Genomic DNA, 19,144 nt, shown 5'->3' with positions numbered 1-19,144 from the left:
TCTCTCTGGTTGTGGCAAGCGGGGGCTACTCTTTGTTGTGGTGCGTGGGCTTCTCATTGCAGTGGCTTCTCTTGTTGCGGAGCATGGGCTCTAGGAGCACGGGCTTCAGTAGTTGTGGCACACGGGCTCAGTAGTTGTGGCTCGTGGGCTCTAGAGCGCAGGCTCAGTAGTTGTGGTGCACGGGCTTAGTTGCTCCGCGGCATGTAGGATCTTCCTGGGCCAGGGCTCGAACCCGTGTCCCCTGCATTGGCAGGCGGATTCTTAACCACTGAGCCACGAGGGAAGTCCTCATTGTGGTTTTGATTTGCATTTCTCTAATAATTAGCAATGTTGAGCATCTTTTCATGTGCCTGTTGGCCATCTGTATGTCTTCTTTGCAAAAATGTCTATTTAGGTCTTCTGCCCATTTTTTGATTGGATTGTTTGTTTTTTCGATATTGAGTTATATGAGCTGTTTGTATATTTTGGATATTAACCCCTTGTCAGTCACATCATTTGCCAATATTTTCTCCCATTCCACATGTTGTCTTTTCATTTTGTTGATGGTTTTCCTTTGCTGGGCATAGAAGAACAATTTTTTTTAAAGGAAAGTGTTCCTTTATGTAGTTAAAATGGTCTTAAGCTTCCATGTGAGATGTGTGGCTTTCTTCTGTTTTGTGTAGAGTGCTGTATAACATGTCACTTCAAAATATTTTACCAGTCAAGGGTTCCCATAGTACAGTAAATGGTTAGTATTTCTCATTCATTCATTTATTCATCTTTCATCAAATAAATATTTATTAAGCCATTCCTATGTGAAAGACACCAATGCAGGCACTGAGGATGGAGCAAAGAACAAAGTCCAGGCTCCCATGGAGCTTGTATCCTAGAAGGCAGAGAAAGGGTGAGCAAGCAAACAAATATACGGTATGGCTGGTAGAAGAAAGGGCTATGATGAAGACTGAGGCAGGAGCTAGCATGATGAGAATGGTGGTACTGTTTAGATGCGAGTGATGATTTGGGGAAGGCGTCTCTGATAAGGTGACTTTGCAAAGAACGAAATGAAATGAGTGAGAAGGTATAAGGGAAAAACTACCCTCTTCCTCCTGTGTATTTCTCCTTTACTCTCATAATACTGACACACTCACTCTTCCAACACCAAATGTGTGGGTTTTCCACATATGCAATTCTCTACAACACCAGCTGGGCGTCCTACAACGCCATTAAGTTCTGACACTAACTGGAGTTAGGCAGACTCCACGGGTTAAGGGTTCAGTCCCACAAGACTGCCCCTCACTTCAAACGCCATTTGCAAATAATAGGTCCCCAAGCTATCCACCAATTCTGTCTGAGTTGTCTACAAATCAGAGGTTCCCACTACTGGCCTTCTTGGATTTGATCATTTGCTAGAAGAGGTCACAAAACTCAGGGAAACACTTACTTAGGTTTACCAGTTTATTATGTAACAAAGGATATGATAAAGGATACAAGATGAATAGCCAGATGAGAAGATATGTAGGAACTGGGTCAGGAGGGTCCCAAGCACAGGAGCTTCTGTCCCCATGGAGTTGGGGTGTGCCACCCTCCCAATACATGGATATGTTCACCAACCATAAGCTCTCCAAACCCCAATTTTGGGATTTTTATGGAGACTTCATCACATAGGCATGATCGATCATTAGCTCAGTCTCCAGCCCCTCTTGCCTTCTCAGAGGATGGGGGGTGTGGACTAAATGTTCCAACCTTCTAATCATGGCTTGGTCTTTCCTGTGACCAGCACCTCCCCTGCCCCATCCTGAAGTTATTTAGAAGCCCACCCAGAGTCACCTCAATGGAACAAAAGACACTCCTATCATGCAGGAAATGCCAAAGGATTCCTAAATCTCTGTGTCATGAACCAGGGTCAACAACCAAATGTTAGAACAAAAGATGCTCTTAGCACTCTTACCACTTAGGAAGATACAAGAGTTTTAGGAGCTCTGTGCCAGGAAGCAGGGACAGAGACCAATATATATTTACACATTTTTCTTTTTCTCCCTTTATTACATTATGTAAGTTTAAGGTGTATAATGTGATGATTTGATATACACGTGTACTGTGAAATGATGACCAGAAAAATGTTAGTTAACCCATCCATCACCTCACATTGTTACCTTTGTGTGTTTGCGTGTGTGTGTGGTGAAAATTTTTAGTATGTACTCTCTTAGCAACTTGATGTATACAATGCAGTATTAACCAGTTGCCATGCTGTACGTACACCCCCAGAACTTATTCATCTTACAACTAGAAGTTGGTACCCTTTGACCATTTTCAGACATCCTTCCCCGCGCCCACTCCCTAACCACCAATCTACTCTCTGTTTCCATGAGTTTGAGGGTTTTGTTAGATTCTACATATAAGTGAGATCATACAGTATTTCTCTTTCTCTGCCTGACTTATTTCACTTAGCATAATGCCCTCAAGGTCCATCTATGTTGTCACAAATGGCAAGATTTCATTAATTTTTTATGGCTGAGTAATATACCATTGTGTATATATGTACCACATCTTCTTTATCCATTTATCCATCCATGGACACTTAGGTTGCTTCCACATCTTGGCTATTGTAAATAATGCTGCAATGAACATGGGGGTGCACATATCTTTTCAAGTTAGTGTTTTTTTTTCCTTTGGATAAATACCTAGAAGTGGAATTGCTGAATCATATGGTAGTTCTATTTTTAATTTTTTTCCATAGTGGCTGTAGCAATTTACATTCTCCACATCCTTGCCAACCGTGTTATTTCTTGTCTTCTTGATAATAGCTATTCTAACAGTTGTAAGGCAATATCTCGTGACTTTGACTTACATTTTCCTGATGAACATCTTTTCATGTACCTGTTGGCCATTTGTATGTTTTCTTTAGAAAAATGTCTATTTAGCTCCTTTCTCTAATTTTTAATCAGATTATTTGTTTTTTTTCCTATTGAGCTGTAGGAGTTCCTGATATATTTTGGATATTAGTGCCCTTATCAGATATGTGGTTTGCAAATATTTTCTCCCATTCTGTAGGTTGTCTTTTCATTTTTTGGATTGTTTCTTTTGTTGTTCAGAGCTTTTTAGTTTGTCATAGTCCCACTGTTTTTTTTTTTTACATGCCATGCAGCTTGTGGGATCTTAGTTCCCTGACCAGGGATTGAACCCGGGCCATGGCAGTGAAAACACTGAGTCCTAACCACTGGACTGCCAGGGAGCTCCCAGTTATAGTCCCACTTATTGATTTTTGCTTTGTTGCTTGTGTTTCAAAAAATTGTTGCCAAGACCAATGTCAAGAAGCTTTTACCCTACGTTTTCTTCTATGAGTTTTACTGTTTCTGGTCTTACATTTAAGTCTTTAATCCACTTTGAGTTAATTTTTGTGAGTGGTGTAAGATAGGGATATAGTTTCATTTATTTGCATGTGAATATCCAGTTTTCCCGGCACTGTTTATTGAAGAAACTATCTTTTCCCTGTTGAGTATTCTTGGCTCCCTAGTCAAATATTAGTTGACTGTATATGCTTATTTCTGGGCTCCAAATTCTGTTCCATTGGTCTATGTGCCTGTCTTAAAGCCAGTACCGTACTGTTTTGATTACTATAGCTTTGTAATATAGTGATAGTATAACTATATTAATAGTAAATACTGGTAATATACTAGTAATATAGTACCCCTATAGGGATACAAGCTCAGTGGGGGCAGAGAGTTTGTCCACTATATCCTCACTATCATGAACTATACTTTGCACACAGCAGAAATTCAATAAATAGTTGTTGAACAAATGAAGAATTAGTGAGTTTTGTAGGAAAAAAAATACATGCTTTTAGGGTTTTTTGTTTTGTTTTGTTTTTGCATCCAAGCAACACCAAAGAATCATTTAACATTCCAACAATGAGAATTGATTCATACCAAAAGTAAAATGGTCAATAATTTTATTTAAATGAGAATTTGGTGGGATTGCACTAATTGAATTATACATGTCAAATGTTAGATAAAACATGAAAATATTCACTTATATATATATTCACAATTGAACATGTTATTTGCATTACAAGAATGCAAAAAACAAGTATGTTTTTACAATATTAAGTGTGAAGTACAAAATCTCGAAAGGGCAAAATGAAGAAACTATGTAGAAAGGTTTACTAGGCACAATTATCTATCTATCTATCTATCTATCTATCTATCTATCTATCTATCTATCTATCTATCTATAGATGATAATTTAGGAACTGTTACCTCCATTCTATTGACTTAAATGTCACATCAGTGAGCACTGAGAAAGGTCTTCATACATCCCACCTATACTTCCAGTGATATAACTGCAATTTAGTCTTAGTTTCCAGAGTCACAATCATTTTGCTGATTAGTGTGGTCACTGGACTCTTATTTAGCACAATCTAATACAGTCATGAAGCTTTCCATAGTTTAAAATAAAAAGCAAGGCATTTATAACCAAAAATGAGGGAATATTTAACCAAATGACTTCCTGAAAGCCTTGCAGTTTGAAAGTCTGGCCTATGAGGAATGGTGGTTGACAAAGATAATTAGCTCTCAGATTAAAATGACAACTAGAAAGAACAGCAACAAAGCAGGAACTGTGAAATGTTGATTTAGAAAGGCAGCTGGGAGTGGGCACTGTGAGAAGTGACTGCAAATGGTAATTTAGAATAACATCTGGGAGTAGGTGGCTCAAGAGACAAGGTGGTATCTGAAGAAAGTGAACTAACAACCGAGTTATTTTGGATGGGGTATCAGAGTAATTTGAATGTTCTATTAGCTACGTTTCTCATCGATAACCAAAGCCAGGTACATCCCTTGCTGAGATCTTGAACCACAAAAAATACATGTATGATTATATATAACTACTCTCATTCTATGTAAATATTTACAGCTGTATAAAGTATACTCAAGTGTGCGTATATAAGCTATACTTGTATTCATATTATTAGAGGATAGAGAATGTATTGCGGACAGGGGCATGGTAGTTTTAAAAAGGGCATATAGTCATGGAGGCAGAGAAAACAGCCTTTCCCTCCAGCGTGAGAATCTATAACCACGATAAAAGCTAATAAACGGGACTTAGAATCCAGAACTTGTGAGGCCAGTATGACACTTAGTGGAGGAACATAGGAAGCATTGTCTTAAGTAGGTTACTAAGTTCACCTTTAATTAAGGTCAGCTAAGGATAGGTCAGAACCAAAAAGGTGAAAGAACCTGAGAAAGCCTGTGGGTGAGATTTTAATTTTTTAAAGTAATATTTATATTACATTAATTAATTTATTTAAAAATACATTGATGTTCTCATCAAAAGGAAAAAAATTTTCTTTTTCTTTAATTTTTGTATCTACATATGGTGATGGATGTTCACTAAACTTATTGTGATAATCATTTCACGATGTATGTAAATCAAATCATTATGCTGTACACTTTAAACTTATACAGTGCTGTATGTCAATTATATCTCAATAAAACTGAAAAGAAAAAAGTAACAGTACTATTGATGGTTATAAATAAATATGGAAAAATAATCAATTTTTCTAGTCTTTCCTATAAAATTTATGGAAAAGTTTAAACGTAGAATGGTTTCTGTTTAAAAAAAAAAAAGATGGAGCAGTTTGTGTCACGGCTGCAGTCTGGTCATCAGGCAGTCAGCTTTTTTTTTTTTTTAATAATATTGTTTGCTCATTCATTTACTCATTCAGCATTTTTCCCCCCAAGTGCCTACTAGGTTCCAAGCACTAGGGGTAAAACAGGGAAAAAAAGAAAGTCCCTTCCCTCACAGAACTTACATTTCTGTGGGGGAGATAGAAAATAAATAAAGAAGCATAGTACATCCATGTATATAAATACACATGTATAGCATGTTAGATGGAGAAAACTAAAACAGCGAGGAGGGCAGGGAGTACGGAGAGGAGCAGGGATGGCTTCAGGGTGGTGACATCGGGGACTTGAAGGAAGTGAGGAATCAAGCCTGGAAGCTCTGTGACAGAAGACTGTGCCCATCAGAAGGGGCAGGTCTTGACGTGGGAGCATGCTTGGCATGACTGAAGAACAGCAAGTAGGTCAGTGCAGTTGGGGCAGCCTGAGCTAGAGGGCGAGTAGCAGGCAAGGGCAGAGTTGGAGAGGACCAAATCTCTTAGAGGAGTTACAGGCCATGAGAAGAAACTGGCTTTTACTCTGAGTGAGACTGGAGGGTTCTGAGCAAGAAGGTGACATAATTATGATCTAGCTTTTAAAAGGATGGTGGGGGAGAAAGTGGAGAGCAGTCAGGAAACTACTGAAATCATACAGGCAAGAAACGATGGTGGGTTGGGTCAGCATGGTGATGACAGGGGTGATGAAAGCGGTTGGATTCTGGACAGAATCTGAAGGCAGATCTGACAGGATTTATTAACTACAGTGTAATTGAATGTGATGTGTAAGACAGAGGAATTAAGGAGGACTCCAACATTTGGTCTGAGTAACAGGAAGGATGGAGCTGCCACCTACTGAGATGGGGAACATGTGGGAAGAGCAGGTTTGGGGGTAGAAATTAGAAGCGTGTTCTTGAATGTGTAAGATTTTAGATGCCCTTTATTAAAAAAATTTTTTTCCTTTATGGTTTGTTATAGGATATTGAATAGAGTTCCCTGTGCTATACAGTTGGACTTTGTTGTTTATCTATTTTATATATAGTAGTGTGTATCTGCTAATCCCAAACTCCCAATCCATCCCTCCCCCAACCCCCTCCCTCTTGACAACCACAAGTCTGTTCTCTATGGCTGTGAGTCTGTTTCTGTTCTGTAGATAAATTCATTTGTGTCATATTTTAGATTCCACATATAAGTGATATCATATAGTATTTGTCTTTCTCTGTCTGACTTCCTTCACTTAGTATGATAATCTCTTGGTCCATTGATGTTGCTGAAATGGCATTATTTCAATCTTTTTTACGGCTGAGCAGTATTCCAGGTATATATGTACCACATCAGATGCCCTTTAGACAGCTGTAGCAGCAAGCTGGTGCCTCGCCCATCCGTGCCCCTCATGTGGACCACATCAGTGCACTTAGGACTGCCTGACCACCCAAAGCCAGCACCTCCATTGTTTAGCCAGAGGGCTTTCTCAAACTAAGAAAATCTTGAAGAACACAACACAACACACAGAGTGGTGGTTTCCTCCCTAAAAAGAGAAAGGCGCAGGGGCAGAAATTCTGTTTCCTTGCCTCCTGCTTTCTGCCTTTGAATGCCTTTGTTTGAGAATGTGGTGATTGGTGGTGGTGTAATCATGAGGGAAAAGTCCAAGGGAACTGAAGTGAGGCCAAACCCTGGCATTGTAGAAATGAGCAAATTTTAGCAGCCACCTATCTTCAGGGTGCCTGCTGTGTGAGCAGAACAAACCCTTCTTATTTAAGCCACTGTAAGTCAGGTCTTCTCTTACTGACAGTTGATTCACTGCTTAGTAATAACACTAGTTAACTTTATCAAGGACTTACTATATACTTAGTGTTTACTAGTCTAAGCATTTTACATGTATTTCCCCATTTAATCCTTATAATACCTTTACAATTATTATCTCCAGTTTAGATAAGGAAATTGGGCCTGGATAGGTTAAGCCAGAATATGAACCCACGCAGTCAGATTCCAGAGCCCTTGCCCCTGAGACTCTGCTATACTGCCTTCTAGTATTTGTGGTTATATAATTTGACATAAAACTATAACTATAAACCTTACTGTGGTAAATTATTTTTCACCTACACATAAATATGGACATTAATCAGGTATAAAAAACTTCAAATATAAGAGGTAAAGTTAGATAATATTGTGTATGGTGAAATAATGATGAAAAAACTATTCTCATACTCCTCTCTGCAATTTTGGAGTTAAAATGCTGTAAGAGATACTTAACACTTAATATGTAAGTTTAGTTATCTTCTCATTATACAAATAAAATAGGTAATAAAGGGGGAATCCCAAACTATTATACCAGCCAGTATGCCTCCACGTACAAGTATCCCAAACCAGAAGTGACCAGAAGTGGATGACGTCAGGTGGAATTTGGGAATAGGAGAAAGGTACAGGGGAACATAATGTTGACCTCATATTTCCCCACTCCTGTTTATAACAGAAATTCTCTAAAGAATTGCTAATACTCACAACTTGTACTTCCACCCATCCCACTCTCTCCTGAACCAATTAATCAAACTTTCAACTCAACCACCTGAATAAACTGCTCTTGTCGTGGTCCCCAGTGATGCTGTGTGGCTGAACCGCACTGAATCCATTTTGTCAGCCCCGTCTTAGGCCCACAGTCCTACCCCTCCCCTTTTTGCATGACTGAGCTATAGCCCACTCACAGGAATGCACCCAAGTCATGCAAGTTTCCTATCAACTTTTACCCTTGCCTCCATCTGATATGAAACCTGGAAGACTGCATTTTGCTGACACAGATGGTTAATGATCGTGAGACCCCCAGGGGGAAGAAAAACCCTGGGTTCCTATCAGTGCGGACATGCTTCCCACTTGGTAGTCAGATTCTGTTTTTAGCTTTGGCCCCTTTAAGTCCCCCTGTACCCCTTTTGTTGGCACAGACTGCAGCTGTGTATGCCTCTGGATCCTCATCTGCAGGATTATTTTCCTTTGAAGTATCATTTAGATTTTCCTTTAATGAAGATCAATTGGTAATAAACCATGTGCTTTTGTTTACTTGAAAATGTCTTTATTTTGTCCTTGATCTTATAAATTAGTGTTACTGGGTACACAATTGTGAGATGACAGTTATTGTCTCTCAGCACTTGGAGAGATTATTCTGTCTTCCAGCTTCCCTTGTGTGTTCATAAGTTTGTCGTCAGTCAATTACTGTTCCTTTGTAAGTAAGCGGATATTTATTTGTCTCATGTTATGGGTTGAATTGTATTCCTCAGAAAGATAGGTTAAAGCCCTAATCCCCAGTGCCTAAGAACGTGACCTTATTTTGAAAGAGCGTCACTGTGGACACCATTAGTTAAGATAAGGCCGTACTGGAGAAGGGTGGGCCCTTAATCCAATATAACTGGGTGCCTTATCAGAAGAGGAAGAGAGACACAGACACTCAAAAGGGGAATGCCATGTGATGGGGAGGCAGGCACTGAAGCGCTGCAGATGCAAGCTAAGGAATGCCAAGGACTGCCGCAAATCACCAGAAACTAGGGAGGGGAGGGAAGGGTTCTCCCCTCTCCTTCACAGGGACCAAGGCCCTGCTGACAACCTGGAGTTTGGATTTCCAGCCTCTAGAACTGTGAGACTATATAAATTCCTGTGATGTTAAGCCATTCAGTTTCTGGCACTTTGTTACAGCAGACCTGGGAAATTAATGCAACTGACTTTAAGATGCGTTGCCTTTTATGTTCTCGGTTTCACTACACTGTATCTAGATTGGATTTCTTTTTACTGGTCCTGTTCTTAGTGATTCCTCATCTACAGATTTATGTCTCTTATTGGTTTGGAAAGTCCTCACCCATTATATGAACCCATTATATGAACAGATGCTTACCTCCTTTCTCTAGATTCTCCTTAAGGGACTCTAAGTAGATTTAAAGTAGGAGACTGCCTTTTCTATCCTCCCTGTCTTTATTTATTTGTTTATACATTTATTTATTTCATTTGTTTATTTTTGGCTGCGTTGGGTCTTCGTTGCTGCGCATGGGTTTTCTCTAGTTGCGGCGAGCAGGGGCTACTCTTTGTTGCGGTGCGCGGGCTTCTCATTGCAGTGGCGTCTCTTGCTGCAGAGCACAGGCTATAGGCACGCGGGCTTCAGTAGTTGTGGCACGTGGGCTCAGTAGTTGTGGCTCACGGCCTTAGTTGCTCCTCACCATGTGGGATCTTCCTGGACCAGGGCTGGAACCCGTGTCCCCTACATTGGCAGGCAGGTTCTTAACCACTGCGCCACCAGGGCAGTCCCTGTTAAGTTTTTAAATATCAGTTAATTGTTTTAGAAGTTTGTGGCAGATTGATAGTCGTCTCTCAATAGTCATTTTCTCCTTATGTTAGTAATATAACTTCTTAATTTTAACTGGGTACATGACCATCCACAATAAAGTCTATATTTCCAATTTGCCCTTCAGCAAGGAATGACCATGAACTAAGCTCTTACCATGGGATATAAAAGGAACTGGTGTGCACAATTTTTTTAGGAAGTTTTCTTAAAGGGAAAGGCATGTCTTTTTCCTTCCCTTTTTTCTTCCTTTCCTCTACTCCATGAAAGGAGTATACTTTCCCGCACCATTATGTTGGACCTGGCTGTGTGACTTGCTTTGGTTAATGAAGTGCGAGCACACAGGACATGTGACACACCTGAGCAGAGCCTTCAAGTGATTCTGTGGCTTAGCCTCTTGTATGCTTGTTTTCCATCATGAGGAAAATACAACCCAGGTGACTACTGCTCCTTTAGTCTGGTTCCTTGAATGGGAGACGTGTGGAACTGATTCGTACCTCGAGCACAGCACAGCAGCTGACTGCCCCTCCCTCCAGCTGTCAAATCCCAACTAACTTAGAAATAAATATTTGCTGTTTATAAGCCACTGAGTCTTTGAGGGCAATTCCTTTACTTTCTTGCAGGTCAGCAATTTGTTAAAAATTATTTTTTTTTCTGAACTTATTCATGATTTAGTTTCCACTGTCCAGCTATTATGAATAATGCTGCTATAATATTCATATACAAAAGTTTGTGGTTTTGTGTGGATATTTTAAATTCTTTTAGGTATAGAGCTAGGAGTAGAATCGCTGGGTCTTATGGTAACTCTATATTTAACATTTCAAGGAACTGTCAGACTGTTTTACAAAGTGACTACACCATTTTACATTTCCACCAGGTGTGTATGAGGGTTCTGATTTCTCTAAATCCTCACTAACAGTTACACTCTCTTTGATTATGGCCATCCTAGTGGCTGTGGTTTCTCACTGTGGTTTCGATTTGCATTTCCCTAATGACTGATGATGTTGAGCATCTTTTCATGTACTTATTGGCTATTTATATATCTTCTCTGGAGAAATATCTATTCAAATCCTGTACCCATTTTTTAATGGGTTGTCTTTTTATTGTTGAGTTGTAAGAATTATTTACATATTCTGGATATAATATCAGATATGTGGTTGCAAATTTTTTTCCCATTCTGTGTATTGTCTTCTCACTTTCCTGGTGGTGTCTGAATTAGTCTACTAGGGCTGCCATAACAAAATACCACAGACTGTATATGACCTCATTTAACCATAACCAGCTCTTTAAAAGCCCTGTCTCCAAATATAGTCACATTGTGGGGTAGGGCTTCCACACATAAATTTTGCGAGAACGCAGCTCAGTCCAAAACATTCTGCCCTCTGGATACCCAAAATTCTTGTCCTTCTCACAGGTAAACACATTCACCCACATCCCAAAGTCTTAACCCATTCCAGCATCAACTCTAAGTGCAAAGTCTCACCTGAATATCATCAGGTATGGTTGAGACTTGAGATATGATTCACTCGAAGGCAAAATGCCTTGCCAGCTGTGAGCCTGCGACATCAGACAAGTTATGTGGTTCCAAAATACACTGGTGAGACAGGCATAGAGAGATATTCTATTCTAAAAGAGAGAAATCAGGAAGAAGAAAGGGAAATGGGTCCAAAGCGAGTACAAAACCCAGCAAGGCACATTTCATTAGATTTTAAGGCTCAAGAGTAATCCTTTTGGGCTCAATGCTCTGCCCTCCAGGCCCACTGGGGTGGCAACCTCATCCCCTTGGCCCTGGGTGGTAGCTCCACCCCCTCAGCCCTGGGCATCAGCTTTATTCCCGAGGCACTGGTTGGTAGCAGGCTCCACTGAAACCAAGGAGACAGCTTGCCCCCCAGACCTGTACTCTCTGGGCTGATGGCTGGAGTAGCAGCCCTGTTGATCTCTGAATCACTTTTGGTGTCATTTCTCACTTTTCTTGAAGGGTGATGTGAATTGGCAGCCAGATAGCTCTATTGTCCTGTCCTGTAGACTCCCAGAAGTCTGACAGTATTCCTCCATTTTGTTGTCTCTATGCCCCTTAGTCCAGACTGGCAGTGTTTCTACTGGTATAATCTTATTTCTATTCCTGGTTACTTATGAGATGACTGATTAAATCCATGAGTTGCACCCATGACCTCTTTATCAAATGACTGTCCAGCTACACCCTGGATGTATTCTCCAGAACATACTTCTTCTTTTTTTGTAATATGGATAGTAATTGGGTTCTACACCTAATTCCAACACGTGAGGAGTTGGGGTGGTTTCCCAACATCACCAAGGAGCAAGTCTCTGGGTACCAGCTGGGTGTCCTGCATCTCAGCTGAATTCTGACACTATCTACCCAGAGACAGCATCAGGTTCTGCAGGTTAAGTGCTCAGTCCCACAAGACTGCTGTACACCCCTCTTGCCCTCTCAGGATGCCAGGTGCAAGCCAGGTTGTTACCTGTGCTTCTGACCATCTGGCCACAAACTGGAGGTTCCAACAATCTCTCCCAACTCAGGATGCCAATTGAAAGCCCAGGTTGTGAACTGTACTTCTGACTGATGGCTATAAATCAAAGGTTCTTATGACCCCCTTCTTGGGTTTGATTAATTTCCCAGAGTGGCTCATAGAACTTAGAGAAACATTTTTACATACTGGACGACTGGTTTGTTATAAAAGGATATTATAAAAGGAAGAGCCAGATGGAAGAGATGCATAGGGCAAGGTATGGGCAAAGGGCGCAGAGCTTCCACGCCCTCTCCTGGTGTGTCACTCTCCCCACTTATCCAGGTGTTCACCAACCGGAAGCTCTCTGAGCCTTGCCCTTTTGAGTGTTGTGGAGTCTTCATTACATAGACATGATTGATCAAATCACTGGTCATTGGCAACTGATTCAACCTCTAGCCTCTCTTCCCTCACTGGAGGTCAGGGGGTGGGACTGAAAGGTCCAATCCTGTATTCATGGTTGGGTTCTTTGCTGACCAGCCCCCATACTTAGGGCTTTCCAAAAGTCACCTCATTAACATAAATCCTGTTGTGGTAGAAAGGGGCTTGTTACAAATAACGAGACATCCATTTTACCTTTATGACTCTGAAAGTGATTTCAGGAACTGAGGAGTAGAGACCAAACATTATGACAAGAGAAGTTCCCATTGGTCTTATCCCTCAGGAAATTCCAAGGGTTTTGGGAGCTGTGAGTCAAGAACCTTGGATGAAGACCAAATATGAGATATATTTTGGTCATCTGAATGACCAAATGTATATTTCTTTTTTTTTAATTGAAGTATAGTTGATGTATTGTATGATATGTACATGTTAGTTTCAGGTGTACAACACAGTGATTTGACATTTAAACATATTACAAAACGCTCACCAGTATATATTTCTTGCAAGTTACAATATTGCAGATAGGCTAAGAATTTTCCAAATCTTTAGGTTCTGGTTCCCTTATGCTTAACAACTCCTTTAATTTATCTCTCACCTCCTGCATACTATAAGCAGTAAGAAGAAATCAGGCCGCACCACCAACACTTTGCTTAGAAATCTCTGCAGCTAAATATCACAGTTTATCACTTTTAATTTCTACCTTCCACAGAACACTAGGAAACAGTTTGGCCAAGTTCTCTGCCACTTTATAGTAAGGGTCACCTTTCCCCCAGTTTCCAGTAACACGCTCCTCATTTCTGAGATCTCACTACAGTCACCTTTTAACGTTTACATTTCTACCAAGAGTCTCTCTTCAAGGCAATCTAGGCTTTTCCTAACATGCACCTCAAAAATCTTCCCCTCCACTCATTACCCACTTCCAAAGCCCCTTCCACATTTTTAAGGTATTTGTTACAGTAGTACCCCACTTCTCAGTACCAAAATCTGTATTAGTCTGGTGAGGCTGCCGTAACAAAATATCACAGACAGGGCAGCATAAACAACAGAAATTTATTTTACACATTTCTGGAGGCCGGACATCCAAGATCAAGGTGTTGGCAGGTTTGGTTGGCTTGCAAATGGCCATCTGCCTTCCTCCAACCCCTGGCAACCACCCTTCTGCTTTCTGTCTCTATGAATTTTACTATTCTAGGTACCTCATATAAATGAAATCATACAATATACAGTCCTTTTGTGATTGCGTTATTTCATTTGGCATAATGTCTTCAAGGCTCACCATACTTTTTAAAGCTGAACATACAAAAGTTTTGTATATTCGATTTTGATGGAGTCCAATTTTAAAATTTTGTCACTTACGGTTTTGGCTTCAGAGCTAAGAAACTATTGCCTAATCCAAGGTCATGAAGGTTTACACCTGTTTTTTTCTAAGAGTATTATAGTTTTAGCATTTATATTTAGGTCTATGATCCATTTTGAATTAATTTTTTAAAAATTTAATTAGTTAATTAATTTTGGCTGCGTTGGGTCTTCACTGCTGCGCGCGGGCTTTCTCTAGTTGCGGTGAGCGGGGGTACTCTTCGGTGCGGTGCGTGGGCTTCTCAATGCGGTGGCTTCTCTTGTTGCGGAGCACAGGCTCTAGGCACGCGGGCTTCAGTAGTTGTGGCACGCAGGCTCAGTAGTTGTGGCTCGTGGGCTCTAGAGCGCAGGCTCAATAGTTGTGGCGCACAGGCTTAGTTGCTCCGTGGCATGTGGGGTCTTCCTGGACCATGGGTTGAACCCATGTCCCCTGCCTTGGCAGGCGGATTCTTAACCACTGCGCCACCAGGGAAGTTCCTTTAATTAATTTTTGCGTTTGTGAGGTAGGGGTCCAATTTCATTCTTTTGCATGTGGTTATACAACTGTCCCAGCACCCTTTGTTGAAAAGACTATTATTTTCCCAGTGAATCAACTGTCCATAAATGTGTGGGTTATTTCTGAAGTCTCAATTCTTTTCCATGATATATACGTCTATCATTATTCTGGTACAACACACTATCTTGATTATTGTAGTTTTGTAGTCAGTTTTGAAAGCAGGAAGAATGAGTGTTTTTTAACTTTTTTCTTTTTTCTTTCAAGATTCTTTTGGCTATTCTGAGTCCCTTGCATTGCCATGTGAATTTTAGAATCTGCTTGTCAATTTCTAGAACTAAAAAAAGGCAGCTGGGATTTTTGATAGGATTGCAAAGAATGTGCAGAACAAATGGAGAAGTACTGCTTATTTTAACGATATTAAGTCTTCTATTATTTCTTGATGACGATTTAGCTTAATTATAAACCCTGTACCTCGTGTCTTCCTATCCTCTCAGTAAGCCTAATAATTCCTTGCTCCTCCACTGGGCACTTTTCCTACTTCTAACAGTACACTTTAGCAACCGCTTCTTATTCTGCCAACTACACACATCGTCTCTTGAGTGCTTTTCCCTTTACCTCTACCTTTCCTATGTTTCACATCTTAAACTGTCAGCTGTATTTTTACCTTTATGTTGTCAACATTGGTATAATTTATAAACTCTGCTTTAACTACAGCAAGATTATAATTTATTAACAGGTTTGGTCTAAAAGTTGAACACCAGAAACCCGCCTTTTCTAAGCTTTTTATCATAGTAATTATTCAGTTGAATTCTCTCCCAGAACTCCTATCCTTCCATCCGAATCTAGCCTAGCTCTTGGGACTTCCCTTTACTACTGAATTAGATCTAGTGAATCCTGGATAGTGATGCTGTCAGAAACCTCATTTCTACCTCATCTTTAAATTTTGAAAAAAAGCCTATGTGGGAGTTTGACTTTATGAGTCTCTGCATATCTGAAAATGTTTTCATTTTGCTCTCTTAATGATAATTCAGCTAGGAATAGAGGTTTTTTTTAATAAAAAAATTCTTAGAATTTGAAGTTCAAGAAATATTTCCCTCAGAAACTTGAAGGTCATTGTTATCTTCTCATATCTAGTGTTGCTGGTAGGAATTCTAATTGCAGTGTGAGTCTTACTCTTTTACGGGTCACTTTTTTTGTTTATTTTTTTTTTATTTTTGGCTGCGTCGGGTCTTAGTTGCGGCACTCGGGATCTTTCCTTTAGGTGTGCGGGCTTTTTTCTGTGGTGCGCGGGCTTCTCTCTAGTTGTGGTGTGCAGGTTTTCTCTCTCTCTCTGGTTGTGGTGCATGGGTTCCAGAGCGCGTGGGCTCTGTAGTTTGTGGCATGTGGGCTCTAGCTGAGGCACACCGGCTTAGTTGCTCCACAGCATGTGGGATCTTAGTTCCCCGACCAGGGATTGAACCTGCGTCCCCTGCGTTGGAAGGCAGATTCTTTACCACTGGACCACCAGGGAGGTCCCTATGGGTCACATTTTTCCTTTGGAAATTCAGGATTTTCTCTTTAGCTTTAGAGTTTTAACATTTCACAAAGTTGTCTTTGCTCTCCACTAATGGACATTTTCAGCTCTGGGAAATTTTGTTCCATTATTTTTGGGGTAATTTTCCATCTTTTATTTACTCTCTTTTCTTTTTCTCTTGTAATATTAGTCCTGTTGGATTGACTCTTTATTTTTCTTATATTTTCTCTTGCAATTTCCATCTCTTTGCGTATTTCTTCTATTCTCCTTAAAATTGCACGGACTTTACCTTTCAACACTTCCAGTGAATTTATAATTTTGGCATTTTCCTATTTCTAATTTCAAGACTTACTTTTTGTTCTTGGGTTGTTACTTATCTGAGTACATTATCCTTGTTTCATAGCTGTAATAAAAGTTTGTGAGCATATTTTTAAGTTCTCTGAAGTTTCTTTTTCCTCTGTGGTCACATTTTCTCCTTATCCTCTCCCTCCCTTCCCCAGCCCCAAGTTGGAGACTTCCCTTAAACACCTAACAGTCCCTGGTTGTCCGTTCATATTTAAGATGAAGTAGTTGGATGCTGATGACGCATCTTTAGAACTTGGGAGGGTCTTGCCAACTTGCACAACTTCACTCTAGGGTGAGTGGGTAGGAAACTGGCTATTGTGCCAGAATAAAGAATGTTTTACTCTTAGTCATTAAATGCTCCCCAGAGATGATGAAAAAGCTTGACTCTTAGCCTGGGATAAATGCCTAGCTATTGTATCTGAGGTATAGGGAGGGTTCTGCTGTTCTACATAGAGACCTTTATTTAGTGTCCTTGTTTTCAGCCCTGCTTCTCACTCTTGCTCTGTCTTGTCAGTGTCTCCAAATTTCAATTTCTCTAAATCACTTCTGGCAGGTAGGCCTCCTTCTTCACCTACAGTACCCCCCCCCCATGCCTATTCCACATTATGGTTTCTTCCATTTTGTTTAATCAGACCTCACTCACTTTGTGTGTAAATTTAGGGGAAAAAAAAGAAAAACAACTCTTGGTGGCTCCCTTCCCATTTTCTGTTTTGTACGGGTTTGTATCATTTTTCATTCCTTTATTAGCATTTTAATGGGGTTCCAGGAAGAAGAGGCAACGAATGCATGCACTCAGCCAGTTTTAATTTAAAAAAAAAAATCCTAAGTGTAGGTTTAAAAAAAGATATGTGGGGCAGAGTAGGAAATAAGAAAAAAGAACAGTGGAATGACAAAAAAGAAACCAAAAAAATTTCTGAGTCTGTGATATTGACAGTACTCCCGTGCATGAATAACAAGGCTTAGCACCTCACACTCTTCAGATCCCCACATTTCAGGGATGGGATAGATCTGAGACATCTCGTTCACACCCCCTTTTACAGTTACGAAAAGCAGGACCCAGGAGTAATGGGACTTTCCCAAGGTCACACACGTAGACACCGGCAGAATGGAAACCAGAAAGATAAGATGAGTCCACTTTGCTTTCCCTTCATCTCACCACACCGCTGGGGAGCAGCAGAACGAGCGGATCAGCAGTCAGATAAGAAGGATCGTGAGAAACAGTCAAAGGAAGCTGGCTTATTCCTGAGTGAAGTCGGGTGCCCGAGAAAATGAAACACTTTAGGATGCTTCATTTGGCAGGACCCAGCGTCCCCCGGCAGCGGTCCTGACAGCGGCGGCCGCGTGCTCACCCTACGGAACGGGGCGACTGTACAGCAGGCGGGGGGACGCTGGGCGGGATGGGGATGAGGTGACGAATGAAGGGACGAGAACCCTGACGAGGGACGGGAGAGTGACAGTGGGGCCACGAGGGCGTGGACGCTGGCGGTGACTCAACTGCTCTCAGGGGCGTTTAGAGTTACTGATAAAACAATCGCCAGCCGGGAATAAACACAATTCAAATCACTCTTACTTTCTTAGTGCAGCGATAGCTTACCTACGGCCTTACATTAACGGTGCGTGGCTCCGACAAGGAAACCCGTCTGCGCTTCGGTACCAGAAACTGGGGAGCCCGACGCCGGGCCAGCTGCCGCCCCCGAGGACCGGGACGGCCGCCCAGCCCGCCCGCCAGCCCCCGGAAAGTGCCCGAGGCCCGCGCGCGCCCGAGTCGCGCTCCCGGGAGGAGCGGGGGCGGGGCTCGCGCTGACGTCGGCCTGGGGCGGGACTGGGAAATCGCGCAGGGGGCGGGGCGCGGTGACGTCGGGCGCCAGGGCCGAGCTGTGGCTGTGGTGGCGGCGGCGGCGGCGGCGGTAGTGGTGGCGGCGGCGGCGGCGGCGACGGCGCCCGGGCAGCAACGGCAGCGGCAGCGGCAGCCCTGAGCAGTGTGAGACGGCCGCGGTGGCGGCAGCTCGGGGTCGGGCGGCGCCTGGAGCTTCCCGCCCGTCGCTGGCGCTAGGCCCCTCGGCTCTCCTCCGCCCGCTCCTCCTCACGGCCCTGGCTGGGTCCCGGCAGCGTGCTGCCGGGGAGGGCGGAGCCGTAGGTGAGGCGCGGGGACCCCTCCCCCTCCGCGCCCTGCGGGGGGGATGGGACGTCCGGGAGGGCGGCCCCACCCAGCCCACCGACGAGCTCGGTGGCGGCGGCGGCGGCGGGGGCTGCGGGCGCCCGGCCTCTGAGGCGTGATGTTGCGCGCGAGGTGGGGAGGTGTACGCCTCGCGGAGCCCCGGGAGGCTGGGGTGCGGTCGGCTGGGTCTGGGGTTTGGGTATTGATGTACAGCGTTGAAAGAGACGAGGATTGTGGTTTTTTTCCTGCTATGAAGTGGTCAGGTAGGAGATGGAGGGTTGGCTTCCAGAAGGAAGATGAGCTGTGGATGTTGCCTTTGAGGCAGTTGGAGAAGCTATTGCACTAGGTCTCACATCTCTACTTTAGGATTTGGGGTCTTTTTTTCTTTTTATCTTCCAGGCAGAGCGGGTGGGGCGTCGA

The 19,144-nt window shown here is 42.3% G+C and overlaps 1 protein-coding gene across 2 annotated transcripts in view; it reads right to left on the bottom strand.

Moving 5' to 3' along the window:
- The window catches only part of RAD52 (RAD52 homolog, DNA repair protein), a 75,573-nt gene extending 56,870 nt beyond the window's left edge, over nt 1-18,703 (bottom strand). For both annotated transcript variants that reach the window (XM_036866388.1, XM_036866391.1), the window contains exon 1: nt 18,161-18,703. The gene's annotated coding sequence lies outside the window, so the exon portion shown is untranslated. The remainder of the gene's footprint in view (nt 1-18,160) is intronic.
- Between the last annotated feature and the right edge of the window lie 441 nt (nt 18,704-19,144).

The sequence above is a fragment of the Balaenoptera musculus genome, chromosome 10, assembly GCF_009873245.2.
Source record: "Balaenoptera musculus isolate JJ_BM4_2016_0621 chromosome 10, mBalMus1.pri.v3, whole genome shotgun sequence".
Classification (NCBI taxonomy): domain Eukaryota; kingdom Metazoa; phylum Chordata; class Mammalia; order Artiodactyla; family Balaenopteridae; genus Balaenoptera; species Balaenoptera musculus.
Note: the sequence above shows the minus strand (reverse complement) of the source record. Positions and strands in the feature narration are given on the sequence as shown.